The 19,930-nt window shown below is 35.9% G+C and overlaps 1 protein-coding gene across 2 annotated transcripts in view; it reads left to right on the forward strand.

Moving 5' to 3' along the window:
• Nucleotides 1–19,930, forward strand: part of Calx (sodium/calcium exchanger 3) — a 1,242,927-nt gene that overhangs the window by 1,185,060 nt on the left and 37,937 nt on the right. The gene's annotated exons all lie outside the window — the stretch shown is intronic.

The following is a 19,930-nucleotide window of genomic DNA, read 5'->3' on the forward strand; positions in this document are numbered from 1 at the left end:
TAGTCCCGTGGGATCTCGAGGATAAGCAAGGTACGGCTGTCGGCGGACACGAAGAGCTGGCAAAATCAGACGTGAAACGCAAGACAAGTTTCTTTTTATTAAACGCTCGTATTAAACACTACAAAACTGTAATGATTGATTCTTATTGCGAAGAAATTTGAGCTTCAGCGTTTCTGTAATGCGAGAATGGTGTCACGAAAATCGTAAAAAGTCGAGTGCACATTCGTTTGTTTTTGATGCACGTTAAACTGCATCTGTAGTTTCAAAAATGTCAAATCTAATTTTATCAAAATATGTGCCTCGTATTTTTCTAATCCTCATATTTGATTCTCAAAAACAGATGCGACGACAGTTCCGTGTGGTGTGGACGACAGCTAGGAATGGCTTTTGGCGGACGATAACACAGAACGAGACGAGAAATGAAATGCAAGACAAGTTTCTTTCTATTGAACGCTCGTATTAAACACTACAAAACTCTAATGATTGATTCTTATTGCGAAGAAATTTGAGCTTCAGCGTTTCTGTAATGCGAGAATAGTGTCACGAAAATCGTAAAAAGTCGAGTGTACATTCGCTTGTTTTTGATGCACGTTAAACTGCATCTGTAGTTTCAAAAATGTCGAATCAAATTTTATCAAAATATGTGCCTCGTATTTTTCTAATCCTCATATTTGATTCTCAAAAACAGATGCGACGACAATTCCGTGTCGTGTGGACGACAGCTAGGAATGGCTTTTGGCGGACGATAACACAGAACGAGACCAGAAATGAAATGCAAGACAAGTTTCTTTCTATTAAACGCTCGTATTAAACACTACAAAACTCTAATGATTGATTTTTATTGCGAAGAAATTTGAGCTTCAGCGTTTCTGTAATGCGAGAATAGTGTCACGAAAATCGTAAAAAGTCGAGTGTACATTCGCTTGTTTTTGATGCACGTTAAACTGCATCTGTAGTTTCAAAAATGTCGAATCAAATTTTATCAAAATATGTGCCTCGTATTTTTCTAATCCTCATATTTGATTCTCAAATACAGATGCGACGACAATTTCGTGTGGTGTGGACGACAGCTAGGAATGGCTTTTGGCGGACAATAACACAGAACGAGACCAGAAATGAAATACAAGACAAGTTTCTTTTTACTACAGGCTCGTATTGAATACTACTGAACTCTAATGAATCTTATTGCAAATAAACCTGAGTTTCAGCGTTTCTGTAACGCGAGAATGGTGTCACGAAAATGGTGAAAAGTCTAGTTCACATCCGTTTGTTAGATTTAATTTCATCAAAATATTTGCCTCGTATTGTTCTAATCGTGATATTTGATTTTCAAAAACAGGTACGACGACAGTTCCGTGGGGTGTGGACGACAGCAAGGAACGGTTTTTGGTGGTGGTTTTAGTGGGTATTCTGTAAGGCGAGTCCCACACTCCTAGGAGTGACGGTACCCTACCTAGGGTGGTCCATAAAGGATTTCCCCACTGATTTGGCCATACGCAAAGAAGAAAAAAAAAAAAAAATAAATAAATAAATAAGTAAATGAATGAATAAATAAATGAATGAATCGATGAATAATTAAATCAATGAATGAATCAATGAATCAATGAATAATTAAATCAATGAATGAATGAATGAATAAATAAATAAATAAATTAAATAATTAAAAATAATTATATGTACACGCACGAATACAGTATCTCAGATCACGTCGATTCAGAAATTTAAACTTGTATGTCGAGGTGGTGCACTCGTGATCTGTGAAAAAATACATCATTTACAATAATGCTGCGTCCGTTTCATAATGCATTAAATTTTCAGTAAATAATGCATCAATTCAATGTCTCGAACAAAATGTTGTGTAGCTACATTATGAAACTGCGACTACAGTCGCAATTAAAACAAAGAAACGAATAAATGCGTTAATCAAACGAACTCATGGAACACTTTTCAAATTGTCCTGAAAGTAACAGCACCGAGTAGCGGAAAACGATCTGTTGGTAATACTTTTACACTAAATGGTCACTAATTTTGATAAGATAATTATCATTTTTAAATTGTCATCAAGTACGGTTAAGCATAGGGTACGACGTGTGGGTTGACAATGTGCAAATGGCCGCCGTCACAGAGATTATGTACAAGAGTCGGAAAGAAACGAACCGAGCACTCTTCAAAATTATCTTAGACAACGATAGTTTGACAGAGATGAGTCCAACCGGGAAAGGCAAACACGAAGCAATGCCGGAGAATATTTATTACGCAGTGAAAAGTAATTACGCATTATTCAATGTATGAAATGTAGCGGGCAACATTGCAAATATTATGCCCGCGTCCCTGTAAATTTCAGCATTCGTTGAAAAAATTTTCAGCGAGGAGGACGGATTAACATAAGAGGAGTACCGAAGGTGCATAATTCTGTTGTGCAATACTATGCGCGATCCGAAAAAATAACGGATTCCCGAATTTACGCATTGTACATATTTTGAATGAAACAAAATATTTCATTGCACATGTAAAGACCAATCAAACATTTGTATTACCATATCTGTAAGGAATTGTATAGAATTAAGTATCAAATCTCTGCATCGGTTTACAAACTCAATATTAGTTTGCTAATTATTGTCATTGACGAACTGTCATTGAATTGAAATGGAAAGTAAAGCGTAGCGATCGCATTTACGAAAAAATACTGTCTTTGTCGCCCACGAAATGGAAAAATCACAGGTAAAAGGTAGATGAATCATAACCTGACGATTATTCCTTCATGCTTCTACTTCTGTCATAACATCGGCCATACTTTCGCCGTACTTTAACGATACCTCAGCCTGTCGTGCTTCGTACATACTTATGTCATCTGGATAAGAATAGTACGATTTTCGTATTGAAGTAAAGAGCAATGCAAGGGTTTCGTTCTAAACAAATGCGAGTCATTTCGTTCTTACGCATTACGTATCAATTTGTCGGACAATTAACGAAATTCCAGAATGCAACGGCATATTTTCATCGAAAATAATTTCGAATTGTGGTTTACTGACCCCGGTTTGATCATTGCGTCAAAATAACGCTGGGTCGTGGCAATATTGCGCTCATTGTTACTACTAGAATCACAGAAAAGTCGGCCACCCATGTGCTTTGTTGCCGCGGAAATATTCGACGTACGAAAGTAAATACACGGTGTCAGAATTAACCAATTTTCGCGCATCGTTCTCCAGAAAATAAATAAACTGACCTAGAATTTTGCGACGAACAAGCAAGACACTGTCAAAATTCGGGTGGATTCTGTTCGTTTCTTCAAATCATTTTTGTGTAAAATAAGAGTGATAAGCCTTTGTCAATAATGCTGCACTTTGACGGAATCGGGATGATTCGATGATCATTTTCGAAAGAATTTCAATTTTTGCGCTACATCATCTCGACGTCGCCGCGTCGGCAAACGGTAATAGCGGGATCTTGATCGGCCGGATCGGCCACGCGCGAGCGTTCGCTAACCTCCGTGCTACAACGGTTGTCACTGGCAACCGATGATAACAAAATGCTTGTTAACCTCCCGTTATGCTGCGTTCGTGTAATTATCATTGATAATTTTAAATGCGGACGTTTTTGTCACGCTTCTCTCAATGCAGATATTTTCAAACTACTAATCTTGCTGCTCGCCTAGCTGCAAACAGAGAAAGTCAGTCCAACGAAACTCATCGCGCAGAATCGTCAATGACATATCGTATACCGCTACCTGGACTCGGGTGAAGTTGGCGCTGGTCGATTTTGCCAGATATTTCAATTCCACCTGTTCCGCCAGTTAGTACCGAATTTTCGACAAAAAGTTCGAATTTTGAGATTTATTTCTGGGTGATTGGTTTGACGAATCCCGGAAAATTTTTGATATCCGCGCTCAGGATTTTGCGTATTTTCAGAAAAAAAAATTAAACCCTATTTTTGGTCTCGAAATCGAAAATTTTTTTTTCGCGCGCAAAAACGGTTGTTTCTAAAAAAATTTCGACTTCACTATCGGAAGGATCGTCGCAAATCCTTTAAAAATCATGCAAAAAATTTCTCAAATTATCACACGGCTAGATTTTGGAGGGGGGTGGCCACCTTATCGTGGTCACCCTGTATAATCACAGTGGTCACTAATTGCGAACTCCTGTATATGGGGCATTCCATGCCAAACCGACCTACCATCGAAATTGACAATTTTGATTCCGTCGTGATTTTTTCACCTTTTTGTACTCTGTGAAAAAGAGCTCCATGATTTTTTCCAATTTTTTCATCAAGCCGTTCACGAGATATGAATTTTTCAAAATTTCAAATTTTTTTTTATATGCTCATAACTTTTTCAAAAATGCATGAATTTGAATTTTTTTTTTCAAATTGTGTGCATTTTCATGAATTTTTCGAAAATTTGATGCAAAAAAATATCGAATAATTATTTACTCGATTTTTTTTAATTCATAGATTAAATTCTGATTTTGAACATTGTTTGTATCCTTCAATTTTTTTTTGAAAAATTCTGAAAACATCTACTTCCCACTTCACTTTTAAGCCTTGTCCCGTCGTGGGAAAACAATTTTTTCTATTCTTTCAGAATTTTTCAAAATTATCGAATTTTTTTTTAATAAAAGAACTTCAAGCATTATTTTTAATGTGTTATAGAAATTCCTATTTTCAATCTCAGTATGCGAAATAATAACTATTTGGAGTGATAAATATGGGAAATAAGTACTTGCTCCAGTAGCCGCTGCACAGCGCTACAAGCGCTCAGCTGTTTCCTGGCATCGCGGTCAGCTGTTTTCTAGCATTCATTCATGTTTCGAGTCACATCAAAATATTGCGGTGTCGTTAGAGAAATACTAGAGAAAGAATTGTTATTTAGCTGTGTTATTTTCAGAAATAAGTAAAAGTCATTATTTGTTATAACATGTTGTCAACTTTTGCAAAATTCAATGTGTGCTGCAATCCATCGAATTTAGAAAATCACAAAGCGAACAAATCTTTGAGGTTAGCTTCTCGTTATTTACGAGTGAATTATAATTTGCGTAGCACAGATTATCTGTGTACAGTCTGCCGGAAAAAAATGAATCTCAGTCTCAAAGAAGAAGAAAAAGAATCATCTGAGAGCGATGATAACGATGCCAATTCTGATGTAAGAGATGGTAATATTGATGATGAACTCTGAACCAACTCTTTCAGGTATTCGGCGTATTACGATTTCTTTCTTAATCAGTTTAATTTTTCTACTATCGAACCGCTTTTTTCCAAAATAAAGTTTCTACAGCATATTTTTCAGGAATAGATTTATTATTCAGTCAAGAAGTAATGTCGCAGCTTAGTACTCTCTCTCAACTAAGCATTAATACACAGCTACCTGCTATCAATGATGCCTTAACATCGTTAAATCAGTCTCCAATACCTACTTATAAAGTAAATAATCAAACATATCTAGCAAACAAAATACTAGTGTAAATAGCTATTTGTCGACTGCATTTGGTTTAGAAAAAGATTTGAACGATCAAATACATTCACGAGAGTTTTTGAACATGATTGATGCCTTGAAAACAAAATTTCACGATAAAGAGATGTAAAAAAAAGAAAAAGTTCAAATTCTTACTTTGCTACCGCAGGATTGGAGCGTGTATAAAATTTGCAATATTAGGGATACAACAAAAGATATGGCAAAAGTCGCAAAGTCTCTCAGAGAAAAATGTGGAATATTGTCAATACCAGAATCGAAACCAGGTAAATAAAACCACATTTTCCAAGTTAGTTATAGTGTTATTAAATAATTTTGTTTCTATAATTCAATTTTTGTTATAAGGTCGACCTCTATCTGATGATGTTAAATCAAAAGTTTTTAAATTTTACGTTGATGATGAAACAAGTCTTAATATGCCAGGCATAAAAGACTTCGTTTCTATTCGAAATAATGAAGGCGGCCGTGAACATGTTCAAAAATGACTTATTCTCTCGAATCTAAGTAAGTTATATGAGCTGTTTAAAATTGAACATCCGGAGTGCCAAGTTGGATTCTCTTTGTTTGCATCATTACATCCCAAGTACTGTGTACTTGCAGGATCTGGCGGTACGCATACTGTTCGAGTATGTTCAATCCATCAAAACACAAAACTTATGATGTTAGGCAAGTATAAAAAAAATGGGTGCGTGTACTTATGTACGCGCGTGAGAAGTTATACTTTTTTGGCATCATTAAAAAACAATAAAACAAATAACGGATGTCGTACATTATATTTGAATAATCTATTAAATTTTTGTCACGAACTTTTTATTAAATGTTCTATTAAATTTATTTCCTCATTTTGTAAATATTAAAAAACCAATAATAAATATTCAACATTGATAATTTAATAATATTCAGTATTAATTATATTAAATAATGATATTTTAATTTATATCAATAAACAATACATACGGATAACTAACCTCAATTATATTGGAGCACTTGAAAAAGTATTTTAGCACAATTTTTTCACTAATATTCACAAATTTTTCGAGACTTAATGAATTCGGTTGAGTGGGCAACTTCATCCTGTTAATTTTGTGTTACAATTTTGTGTTACAGTGATGCGCGCGCATCTTGAAATTTCACTCTCATCAGTTTTTCATAACGCGCCTAAAGAAGTATAACTTCAAAAAAAAATTTAATAATTTTTTTATTTCAATTGTTTTTCTCATAATCGTCTATTCAATCTAGTTTTCTTGTACAATTGATTTTAGGTTGCAATTTGGCCAGCTTAACTGACAATCTCCCAACACCTTTGAACGAGTTTACTGATTGTTTAAAAATAATTATCTGTCAAAATCCATCATCGAAATGCTATTTCGGAAAATGCAAAAACTGTCCAGGAATAGAAATTCTCAAAGACTTTTGCGCTAAAATTACGGAACTTTTGCCTCAAGCATTTATTGCACAGTCGCAAGCAAAGTTCATGAGGACTCTGAAAGAATCCTTAGGAATCGACGAATTTCTTGTGGTTTGTGATTTTGCCGAGAATTACAAATTCATTATTAAAAATGCAGCACCTGGTTTTCACTAGAATAATAAGCAATCAACTATATTTCCGGTGGTGATTTATTTCAAAGTAAATAACGAGTTATCGCAAAGAAGTTTGGTGATTATATCTGATTGTAACACCCATGATTCGAATGCAGTTCATGTTTTTTTTAAATTATCATTGATTTTTTTAAGACCTTGTCTGAAGATGCTGAAAAAATACATTACTTTTCGGATGGAGCGCCACAATAGTTCAAAAACTACAAAAATTTTATCAACCTTTATTATCATGAAGAAGATTTCAAAATAAATGCCATTTGATGAACAAATTTCAACCTTTCGAGAGTTGTACGACTGGGCTCAAACAACTAATTCACTAAACATCGAGGTTAAGTTTTCAACAATGGAAAATTATTAAAAAGCAACCGAAGCTCTCAATATTCGGTACTCAATGGCTAAAACTATAACTGGCACTCAAAAATTCCATTGCGTTATTCCAAACACAGATTGATCGTTATCGATGAGAGTAATTTCCAGCTCAAACGAGAATCACTCATGTAAAATATTTAAACGCCAACGAAATTAAAACAAAAAAATTCAAGAATAAAAATGTTATTCCTAATTCAGATTTATTATTTTCACGATTTCCGATTACCTCCATTTGTGCCTTTTTATTGATATTTTATTTTATAAGACATTAAAAATCATAATTATATCATATTAAGTTAAAAAAAAAAAATTCGATAATTTTGAAAAATTCTGAAAAATCGAAAAAATTGTTTTCCCACGACGGGACCAGGCTTAAAATTTGTGAAATGCGAAGTAGTTTTTTGAGAATTTTTCAAAAAAAATCGAAGGATACAAACAATGATCAAATTCGAATTTAATCAATGAATTAAAAAAAATCAAGTCAATAATTTTTCGATATTTTTTTTGCATCAAATGTTCGAAAATTTCATGAAAATACACACAATCTGAAAAACAAAAATTGAAATTGATGCATTTTTGAAAAAGTTATGAGCATTAAAAAAAAAACATCTAAAATTTTGATAAATTCATATTTCGTGAACGGCTTGATGAAAAAAATCGAAAAAAATCATAGAGCTCTTTTTCACAGAGTAAAAAATATAAAAAAATTAGGACGAAATTAAAATTGTCAATTTCGATGGTAGGTCGGTTTGGCATGGAATACCCCATATCTACATACACCAAAAATTGTACTTAATAAATCAAGTCTTAAGAATTAAAAGTCGTTGAAAACGAACTGCCAATTTCAGCAATGCAGAAATCTCATAAGTATATTTCGAATGTCCGTTCATCGATCACATTGATATAGGGCTAAGCGAAAGCTCTAAAAATCTGTAAATCTATGAAACTCGTCAGGAATCGAATTTTATCGTGAAAGGGGAGCGATATGTCATAAAATTTTCACCGGATAGTACAAAGATTTCTTATCTGGGTAAAAGATAGTGCGGTCGGTCACGCGCGTCATTTTATTTTATTTTTTCTAATAAACTTGACGTGATTGGCGACAGCCAATGTTAATAAATCAATAATGTGAATCCACAATAAAGATTTACATTGACACCGGGTCAATTTGATTAGTAAGCAAAGATGCAAGTCGTCACCCTGAAGCAGGCCAGAGTTTCACGACTGTGGGAAATTATTCTAATTACACATTCACAAAAGTATTAAGATCCATTGTTAAAGATAGATAGTTGTTATCGACTTTACTGACGGAACGGCTAGGGACTCCTGTTCCGCAATAGCTAGATGGAACGGATGCTAGTGACCTTTTATTTTCTACGATTGGACACACTGTTTTTTCTCCCGACTAGTCACGACCAGCCCCCTGACACTCACCACTGCTCGTATACTAAAAAATTGTACGCGTTTTGTCCCCGTTTTTTAATTCCTCTACATGGTGCTAGTAGACTTCTGACACGCTCGCTGCCCTCGCTGACCGCGCGCAAGCTTGTCAGACAACTACTAGCGCTACTAGTGGTGGAGATTGGCGGCAGAATCGAGGGACATTTTGCGAAGCACTTTTAGCAGCGTGTGTCAGGGGGCTGGTCACTACGACTCTCGAACACGTCGCCTGTAACCTATGTGTAAATAAATCCGAAGTATCTTTTGTAATCCAAAGTAAAATCATTCTGCTTCCTAGTAATTTTAACACCTATAAATCAATAATGCGAACTCATCACAGGAACCACTCTGTTCACAAGTGATTGATATGTTGAGCAATTGAAGTTTAGCCCAATGTTTAGTAATCATTGTATCAATAAAAATAACGAAAATTGGTTACGAAAAAAAGATTTACGAAATAACATAAAATTTTACTTATGTGGAATGAAAATCCGCCATTCATCCAATGAGTTGATTCCACCCTCGACTTCGTTGCATATTCCGGCACGTTTCACTATTATAGTTTGATGTTGGGTCGGAGTAAGCTGCAATCAGGTTCGTAAATAATCTTAACAAACCGAATAGAAATAGTGGTGACGTAGTCTTATACATCCGTACTGTGTAAAAACTTATTATTCCATAATTTTCCAATAATTGTATTACCCGCGTTTCACTAATAACAAACCCTGATAGCTGATCGTGCAACGCGGCACGTGCTTCCACAGGCTTGGCGTTGTCTGTCACGATGCTCTCGTTGAAAGGACGGGAAATATTGTATCGTATGGCGTATTAATGTTTCCTGTAGCTAAGTTGTTATAGTCTCAGTGATTAAAGATGTATTTAGCCAACAGTAGCTGCCATCTGTACCTGAGACGATCCACAAATGTTGTCATGGGTTTTGGGCCTCAAAATTTCGATTTCAAAGATGATATTATATGTCTCTGTGGTTGGGTCGGTGGGGTCAGGTTATGCCGCCCGCGACGTGATATTTATGTTCTGCTAGCTGTCAGTCGAGGGAGGTTACTTGGACTAGAATTTGCCGTCGATTATCCGAATTAATTTTAGATTTTTGAATACTCGAAAGCGAATAACAAAACGGGTATAAATAATAACCTTGTCGTAATCTCGATCCCAATTATGAATTCGTCGGTTCTGCGTATATTTATATTCTACGTCATGTGTCAGTTCAGTGAGGTTATGCCGTTTGCTATCTGCGAGTAATTATTCGTATTATTTCTCTTCTCGTTCTCATAGAATAAATAAGAGCAACACGAAACTTATAATCTCTATTTACTTCAATCACGATTTTGATTTCGTTTGGGTCTTTTACAAGTTCCGAAAAAATACAGACAATGTATATGAGTTACAGAAAGCGATGTAGGAACAATTATCGTCAGAAAATTTTGAAGTCACGGATGTAGTTCACATAGTTGCCACGTGATTTGTAATACCAGAAGATATAACTAGCACCGCCACGCTATATCTTTGATGCAGGAAGCAAAAGACGTGATGCATGCGTGTAATGCCGGTACAACATGTTGCCAAGTAAGTTGTCGGTGTTATTCGTAATCCAAAGCCAGAGCAGCTACCATTTCCTCATTTCACCATCAAATCATATAAGACAGAGCGCAAAATGTGTGCTTCATCAGCGCCGATCGGCATCATACCGGATAGTTCCATCCATTCAGTGCAACTGTGAAAATTCTCCCAATTTCTGTGAATGGTAACCGATCAGTAGAAATTTTTTCAAAATTTTAAACATTAAAACGTCGCGCCACTTTTTGCAAAAATAATGCATTAATTGACCAAGTTTCATTGTAATCGCTTGATCGGTGTAGAAGTTTTGGCTCGCCGCATTCTCGAGGTGTACAATACAATTTTATTACCACCATTGTAAACCAAAATACGCTGTTAACCTTTGTAATATCTTGTAATAAATCAGAGTATAATCGTGAAAAATAATAGCGTTACAATCCACTGATCTCACAGATATATTAAGCAAATTATTGATAGATAAACGTGCGCTGTCGGGAAGCTTAAGAAAAAGAAATCAATCGTAGTCACAATTGAACCCGGACCGCTCAGTTCGATGCGCTTGATAAAATTCACTTAACTTTAGGGAGGCTGATTATAATTCACGTAACTCCGAGGCAGCAGATTATGAAGGAAGTAACTTTCGCGTGACGATGATAAACAAGGTAATTCCACGGGTACTGATCATAATCCAGTCAACTTTACCTTTTAATCAACAATAAATTTGAGTCAGATTCCGCCTTTTACATTAATCTCAGCATATCTCTGAATCTTACAAACTTAGTTTTACCTAACGACTCCGTTAGAATATCAGCAACATTGTGTTCTAAATTGATTTTTATGATATCAATGATTTTATCCATGTAACTTTTGTTCACGAAGTGATAATGAGTTTCTATGTATTTACAAATTTTCGTGTAATTACCAAATTTGGCAATACTTATTGCTCCTGAATTATCTTCGTAAACACATATCGGTTTTTTCATTTCAATTTTAAAGTCCTTAAGCACATCTCTTGATAAACTGTGGGTTTCTTAATGTAATTCTAGCGTTTAGGTATTAATTAAACACACTGAAGATTGAGATTGCACTCGATTCTATTTTGTTTATTAAAGCACATGTTCTCAGATAGAGAGGGCAATCAAGCAGACGGGAGACACCGCGCATGCGCGTAGAGTTTACATAGGATCGTGCGCACGCACGATTTACACGCATAAATTGTATGTATTGCATCACTCATACTTTTTCAACACTTATCAATCTCAGTTCGCTTAGATTCAGATAATGCTACATATTCCGAGGCGGTTGAAGATTTGGTTATACTGCCTTGCTTTTTGGATTTTCAATAAATCACGTTTCCGAACATTCTGATTACATAACGACTCGTTAATTTTATGTATATGATATCTCCAGCCTAGTCCGCATCGACATAACAATCAAGTATATCAGCATAAAATTTCTCTTAAAAGGTAATTTTTTTTTCTAGTTAAGTACAGGTATTTTAGGATTCTCATTGTATATTTGTAGTGTCTTTGAGAGTTGCTATTTTGAAATTCGCTCAAGCAATTTACGCGTTAACTTATGTCTGGTCGTGTTCCAGAGCTAATATACAGAAGTTCACCAATTCAATTTCTTTACGACTAATATTATTCTTGGATATGAAGGTCAGACATCAAACACTTTATTATTGTGTTTACGTTTCAGCCCTGATGGGGGCCCTCCTCAGAACAAATTTATTTAAACCATCTGTCACGAACAGAAATAATAAAATAATGTGCAACTCAATTATAACAAAATAACACGAATAGTTTAGATAATAAGCCAGGATGTTTATGCACTATAAGTGATAGGAATTACCTGGTGTGGTTTGACACTTTCAATTCCAGACGAAAGGGACCACTATTGAGTGGTGAATGCGTGTTGGTTAATAGAATAAGACAAAAAAACAAACACCAAAACACACTGCGATCGCGATACGTAGCTCCCAAGCCTTCATCCTTATTGATAATTAATAAAATAAAACACACGACTGCCGTTGTAAGTTTGAATCAAGAGCACATTTGCACATGTGGAACGTCCAGTGTGTAGTGGGGGGAGATCGATATCGATCGTTATCACAGCAAACGCAGAGTCAACGGGTTAAAAGGAAACCAAAATTTTGTTGAGAAGGTAAAGTCGAGAGCAAGCTCAGTCGGTAATAGATAATTACGATGGGTGTATCACAGAGGTATACATAGTGCTCAGATGTTCAATATCTTGTCTTCGGTTGACAGAATTGGGATGTGCTACAATATTGCACATTTCTAACAATAACCTATTGTAATACAGTGGTTCGACGTCAATAATGCTGGCTTGAGAATAATTAAATGAGTGGTCGAAATCGATGGCATGCTTCGTCAGTGCAGTATAATTATCCTCATGTTCATGGATATTGCGTTTACGCTCGGTTATCCTGGTGTGTAGTTGCCTACTTGCTTGACCTATGTAGGACATGTTGCATTGGTTGCAGGGAATTTTGTAAACTAAACAAGAACGCATACCCGGGGGTAAGGGGTCCTCACCAGAATCAAACATAGAGGATAGATCATGTGCACTTTTACCCACAAATTGAATTTTATACTTAACGAATATTCTGTTAAGTGACTCAAACAAACCCGCAACCTATGGGATGGAAATATAGTTTTTTTGATTAGCTTGCGCAGCAGATGCATCGTTATTATTGTTGGAGCTGGTCGATGACAAGATGGAATCGTATTTGACCTGTATATGTTTGTTGAGCAGACGAGATGGATAATCATTTTTACTTAATACCTGCTGAATCAACGACATATTTTTGCTATGAAATTCCATACTTGAGAGTCGAATCGCTCTATCAACCAAGCAATAAATCGTTCCAATTTTGTAAGATCTGGGATGGTGAGAATGAAAATTTAAGTACCTTTGTGACCAGGTAGCCTTATGAAACCAATCTGTTTTGATGAGCTGGTTATCATTAATGATCAAGACATCTAAAAAGCTAATTCGATGATTAAACTCTATTTCAGAGGTAAATTGTAATCTCGGATGGAATTGGTTGAAGACAGACAGCATTTCTGCAACTTTATCCGAAGGGACAGCTGTGATTATGTCATCTACATATCTGAAATAGAAAGAAGGCTTGAAGTCCAGTTTGTTGAGACAATATTGTTCAAGATCATCCAAAACCAAATCTGACAAAATTGGAGAGAGCGGCGAGCCCATCGGTAAACCATAAGTTTGAGCATATATGTTCTGATTAAATTTAAATATGGCAGCCTTAAAACAGATGTGTAATGCTTTTATGAGTTCATTAAGTGGGACAGGAATTTTGTAAACCAACTGATGCCAACGCTGTTTCACCGCGTTGATTGCAAGATCATGTGGAACATTGGTAAACAATGACACAACATCCAGCGAAACTAATACGTGATCAGGTGGGAGACGAGAGTTCCTGATAGAATTAACCAGAGAAAAACTATCTCTTACACGTGACAAGGGAGGGACGATGTTGTTACCAATCCATTCAATTTCTTTACTTTAAACATTCAGATACTGATTGCGCTGGCTTAGATTTGCGGTTTTGTTCTAAAAGAGTGTCATACAATTTTGCATTCTCAATTTCATACTGTTTCGCTAGAGATTCAATGTATGTTATTTTATCTAACGTCATTATGTTTCTGTTGCTGTTGTACTCGATACTTATCCCCAAGTAGGTTTTAATTTCCCCCAAATCTTTCATCTTGAATCTTTTTATCAATAAATTTTTGACATAGTTTAACTTGTCTTGGTTTTTGCAACACAGAATGAAGTCATCTACAAACAGTAATAGATAAACTGGTTCAGTGACATGATTTGTATAATATAAGCAATAATCATTGTCGCCGCATTGAATTCCTAAGCCTTTTAGATATTCATACAAATACTCATACCAGGCCCTTGGGTTCTTTCTCAATCCGTATAGTGCCTTTTTTAGCTTACGCACTCTACCCATGCCGTCGTCGTACCCTTCTGGTTGTTCAACATATATGTAGGAGTATCAGCAAGGAAGGGCCTGGAAGGGTTCATATTGTCGAAGCCCGCCAATTGTTCCAACCAAATCTACCTTTATTGTAAATTAAACTAAAACTGATTAATCGAGTAACGGCGTATGGGCAATGGTCTTCTATATTTGAACGTCTTCGTGTAGCGTTCAAGTAGGAGTGCCCTATCAGCCGGCGCGCCCCTTTATATATTCTCTCGTGGGGCTGTTTGGCCTGCGTGCGCAGTCGGTGGGACTGTCAACAGCGACTTCTGAATTGCCCGCTCTGTGATATGTCTCATACGCCGACATATACCTCTGAAATTACATTTCTATTCAAGAAGGCTGATTCGACGTTCATTTGATTGATAATCAACTTATACTGTACGCAGTAGGCTAATATTTTCAAAGTTGGTGTTCTACCAATTGGTGAATATAGATCATCAATTATTTCCTGTTGTTGGTAACCCCTGACTATGATCCTAGCTTTGTATACACCTTCTGTTTTTTTTTTTTTATTTTTGTAAAGACCCATTTTAGGTCTGAAACCCTTTTATCTTTTGGCTTTTCTACCAGATGGAAGGTTACAGTTTTAGGTATACGTTCAATTTCTTTGTTCATAGTCTTTTCCCATTGCTTACTCTCTTGACTATTTATCGCATCATAATAATTTCCTGGGGTGTCTGCACTCACATAGTTTACGTAAGTACAATATGCATAATTATCGGGTTTATATACATCTGTTAGCTTTTTAGTTCGAGTTGTCCTTCTTATTACGGGTGCCTCGCTTTTATTTTCTCGTGGACTTTATTGTTCATCCCTAACAATTTCATCATTTTCTTTCATCATAGTTTCACTTTCATCTTATTTATTCATTTCTTCATTATTTTTAGTATTATTGGTTTCATTACTGTAGTTTTGATTCTCAGTCTTTCTATTGCGAGATATATCGTTATTTCCATTATTAGCGTTTTCATCACCATTATATTCGACTAATTTCACATTTTCTTTGATTATGTCAATGTTTCTAGCAATAATATCTTTGTTACCAATTAGGATTCTGATCCCTACATTTTCGTAACCTACTAGTATGCCCACATGTGCTTTTCTATCCCATTTATTCTGCCTTTCAGCTTCTGGAATTCTCACAAAGACTTTACTTCCATGTAATTTTAAATTACTTATATTAGGTCTTCTTCCCGTCATTATTTCGTATAGTGTCTTTTTCCCGGTGGTATTGGGTGACATTCTATTTTTTAAGTAAACTGCTGTCCTTACTACTTCTGGCAAAAATTTTGTTTCGAACTTAGCAAACTAACTTTAACAAAGATCTAGCAGGATCCCTTATATCTTTCCGCAGTTCCATTTAATTTGTGAACATACGGAGGGCATGGTTCAATAGAAATTCTTTTCTCTCCTGTAAAATTATAGACTTTTTTGTATAGCATCCCTCTAGCATTATTACGCCTTAATCTTTTCAAGTTTTTTCCTGTTAAGTTCTCGACTGGGTTAACATATTCTACGAAGCAGTCATAGAATTTGCTCTTGGCTTTAACAGTAAATACTTTGGCTATTTTACTATAATCATCGATGAAAGTTACAAAATACTTTTCACCCCTGTTACCTGTAGTGCGTGGCCCATGAGTATAAACATGAATAGTTCATAGTAGTTCTCTTGCTCTCTGTCTATTGTTTTCATAGCTTACATTATGCATTTTATTTCGCATACAAGTGCCACATTTTAGATAATCACGTTCGAGCTCATTTGACATACCTTGGACTAATTTGTTTTAACATAATATATTCAAGTAATTGAAATTTACATGAGTTAACATTTTGTGAAATCTTTCCTTTTGTGTCATGTTGCAAATTATCTTTTCAGTGACATATGTATTTTTAAGCTCAACAAGGTTGTATATTTTGTGAATATCATTTACTTCATATGCAACTGCTATTAATTCTTTGGTAACTTTGTTACAAATTCTCGAAGTGTTTCCTTCTGAAATAATTCTATTACTGATTGTAACTTTGCCGTAACTTATCAAATTTGTATCCATGCTTTCTACAAAAAATGCATACATCGTTGTTATTCGTTTTTGTTTTTTCTTTGGATATACTAACAATGAGATCAACATGTCCAACTTTAGTAGCTTTTAAAGCTCTACCATCACTAACTTTGACTTTAATAGTAGTTGTTAACTCTATAAAATTATACTGAGAAAAAAATCTGGTTCATTCAAACCAAATATGGTTAACAGAATTAAACTTGGCGATCACGGGCGGGGAAACGCTGATTGGTTTGATTTAACAAAAAATATGGTTATTCTGGGTGGCTTTGGCAGAATCGAAATAAACAAATATGCACTCTGACCGAAAATAATGTAGTTAATTCAACTGAATTTTCCAAAGAATTTACTGATTTAAACTGTCGATCACATTGATAACATATTGACTTAACCGTACCATTATTATGATAACTGAATACATGATTGGTAATAGCCCATGTGACGGGATATGAAATACCACGTCACAACCATTGAAGCGTTTGTTGCGGTACGATGAAATATTTTTACGAAATATGTATCTATTTGTCAGAATTAATATTATGTATGACTTGAACATTCATGAATTTGAACACTATGCTGACTATGCTAGCGACTGAACCTGTAACTTCTACTATGCTGATACCAATCCATAATTTGTTGCCATAAGAAAATTATTCTTCGACTGGGGTTTATTTTTATTTGGTACAATGCGTCAACTGTTTCAATTACTTGTTTTTCAACAATATATATATATATATATGTTTTGTCTCGGAGTGGTAAATAATGGCGAGTAAATAACTACAATGGTTTCTCTGTAAAACAAAGAGTTTTTTCTTATCACGTTTTCTTTACATTAAAGTTAATATTCACAACTTAATAATCTACTTTCTTATATCTTAACTCTTAACTCTCACCTGTAGAACAAAGAAACAACATTCGATGGATATTTTCCACGCTGTTCTTTCTTTATTTCACCTCTCCTCTTACATTATTGTATAGACGTCCTCTTTGACATGATTTCTCTCCACGTGCCTCTTCTTACGTGATTTCTCTCTATTGCACAGTCGGGTGCCTGTCTTACCTACCCGCACTTTGTGCGGGAGATTCTGAATTGGGAAACTGAGGGAGTGTAACGCGTTTACCTTACATATATAAAATTTGTCGATCAACCACTTTTCTTTAATTTAACCCAATAGTCGATGCATCTGATTATTGACAGTATTACAAGCCAATCTAATATAAGGTTGATATAACTTGATCTACGAACCAATGATTTCAATTATTCGGGAAATCACGATTAGTTCTACTAACTGACTTAGTCTTCAATCGATTAAATTCTCATTGGTAGTATAGCTATGAGAGTTCTACATGCAGATTCCTGTTACCGACACTTACCGACATTCTCCCCAGACTCAAACCCTTTTCCGCGATGACGTCACAGTCTGCCGTACCGACTTGAGGTCAAAACAATGCAACCTTACCGACAGTTGTATCGGTCAACGGTAAAAATCGCACTGCTTTACCAACAATTCTGATCAGTCGAAGGTCAAAATCGTGCTGTTTTACCGACAATCTTACCGATCGAAGGTCAAAGTCTTCATGTAGTGCTCGTCTGCCAACGGTAGAGGGTGCAGCGGGGGCGAGAACTTTTTTACCGTCCCGCATTCTTTTCCCACGATAGGACTGCTGATGTGTAACATTAACCACTCCAAATTCCTTTTCCACGGTAGGACTGCTGTTGTGTAACATCAACAACCCCCACATTTTTTTCCCACGTTATCAACCACGTGACATTCCAAAATTAATAGTTCCGAGAATTGTTTTTTATCCACTCGGATATCGCTGATGTGTAACATCAACCACCTCACATTCCTTTCCCACGTTATCAACCACGCGACATTCCAAAATTAATGGTTCTGAGAATTGTTCACTTACTCGGATGCGGGTCTGATATTAACCACGTGACATTTTTTTGGCTTGTAACTGTCATGTGAACTCGGTTGTGAACAAGGTCGACCGATAGCCGCGGTACATTCAGAACCATGCATCAGCGGTGTTGGGTTACTATCGCACTGGGAATGCTAAAAAGTGCGCGCGCATACACAAACATACGTATTTGATATCAACCACGTGACATTCCTTACCCTCCACCAAATTTCAAATTATGTGGTGGGGGAGCGTTATATAAAACAAAAGTGAAAACTTCATCGCCAGTCTGAAGCTGTTCTTCTTGTAAATGAGAAGTGCTTTGGAACAACAACGTGAATTGAAGAAACGACTAGAACTGCTCATCAAGAATATTGGAGAAGTAAAACATCTGCTGAAAATCAGATCTGACCTCAATCAACTCACAAGAGATTTTGAGCACATACAACTCGACAGTAACGATCATGGACTTTTCAAAATTAAACGGAGTCGCTCGCCTAGAGACACTTCTGCCCTTGAAAAAGTCTGGGACCTCGAAGTATACTTCGAATACCGAGTCAGTGGCGTTCGTCGGGTTAAAACGAAATTTGGTGATAAAATCGTTCTGGACTTGGTGGACTCTGTCACGATTTTTCTACCGAACCGACTGACCAAGGCCCTCCAAGAAGATAAAGATTTGTTCCAGAAGTTGACGACAGCCAGTAAGGAGATACAGTTGCATCTACGCTATCTTGGCGAACCGTACGGTCAACTTGAATTCGTATACGTATAATCTGAGTATCACATTCAAATATCCAGTGTCCTGTGGAAGTCTTTAATAAACGAAAGAAAAAAAAGATTGTAATTACGAATATTTTTTGATTTATCGCCTAACCATCTTGTATACCTTTAATCCTACGTACGTTTTGTACCTTGTATTTATATCTAGAATCAAGTCTTAAAATCTAAGAGAATGCTACTTCAAACACCACTAAGCAACGATGGAGGGTTTCGAGCTGCGTTTGCGTCTTGTAACTGTAACGCGAACTCTACGATGAATTTTGGATGGGTTCAGACAAGACCAGAGTGCTAGGTCGGCGGATAGCTGCGGTAGTATACATTTAGAGCCAAGGATCTGCGGTTTTGGGTTACTATCGCTCTAGGAATGCAGAACATAACTCGGTTTGAGTACAGCTCCGTCAAGGATGGAGAGCAAGGTTGAATCTTACATATGCTTTGCATTGAAAAAATTCTCTCTTAAGAGCTAAGGTGAAGGTAAAGGTGTAAAATTATTTCATGAATATTCTTTAAAAAACAGTTCTATTGAGTAAAATTTTTAGGATACAGTAGACAATTACTTCACAACGATAGTACAATAATTCTATTCAACAGTATCGTAACCAGAATGATATATTCGCCAGGAATGTGGGACCGTTCTTGTAGACGCTTCTGCCCAGTAACACAGATCGTACACCCTCGCCATCCGAACAGTATGATGAT

Source organism: Neodiprion pinetum, chromosome 5 (assembly GCF_021155775.2).
Source record: "Neodiprion pinetum isolate iyNeoPine1 chromosome 5, iyNeoPine1.2, whole genome shotgun sequence".
Lineage (NCBI taxonomy): Eukaryota > Metazoa > Arthropoda > Insecta > Hymenoptera > Diprionidae > Neodiprion > Neodiprion pinetum.